The 573-nt window shown below is 51.3% G+C and overlaps 1 non-coding gene across 1 annotated transcript; it reads left to right on the top strand.

Moving 5' to 3' along the window:
* Window positions 1-236: 236 nt before the first annotated feature.
* On the top strand, window positions 237-309 carry Trnar-acg (transfer RNA arginine (anticodon ACG)). Its single transcript has one exon. It is a non-coding gene; the product is annotated as a tRNA-Arg (tRNA).
* Window positions 310-573: the final 264 nt, after the last annotated feature.

The following is a 573-nucleotide window of genomic DNA, read 5'->3' as shown; positions in this document are numbered from 1 at the left end:
AATGCCCAACGCGCTATCATTAGATAAAATTTCATGAAATTGACGTAAATTGGTCACAATTTCGTCAAAACACTCATTGAAGCCAAATAGCCAAATGCGATCCAACTGTTGCGAGCGCACGGCCTTTTCGAATCTACCGCCTCCCAACCCCTGCCCTCTCTTTCCTCCCCCAAGCGCCTGCGCCGCGAAATATCGACTGCTTGTAGTGGGCGACGCCGGGCCCCGACATCTCCACCGGCCCTGTGGCGCAATGGATAACGCGTCTGACTACGGATCAGAAGATTCCAGGTTCGAATCCTGGCAGGGTCGAGAGTCTTTTTGAATCGGTGCAGCATGCTTCGACAACGGCAATAACATTCTTCTTGCCTGGCTTTGTCGGGAAACATAACCTAACCGGTAGAACTTTTCGGAGCGCTCCCCGTCGGGCGGGGAGTCCCCGATTTTTAACAGCTTCAAGTTCCACACAAGTCGGCAATGAGCGTCGTCACGTTGTGGGCGAAGAGAAAAGGCCTATTCGTTCGATGGTGTTTTGTCTACAGACGAAGATTAACACACGAAAAGTGACTCAGTACT

This window comes from Frankliniella occidentalis, unplaced genomic scaffold, assembly GCF_000697945.3.
Source record: "Frankliniella occidentalis isolate FOCC.00 unplaced genomic scaffold, Focc_3.1 Scaffold24, whole genome shotgun sequence".
In the NCBI taxonomy this organism is placed as follows: Eukaryota; Metazoa; Arthropoda; class Insecta; order Thysanoptera; family Thripidae; genus Frankliniella; species Frankliniella occidentalis.
This window is presented reverse-complemented; position numbering and strand designations above follow the sequence as displayed.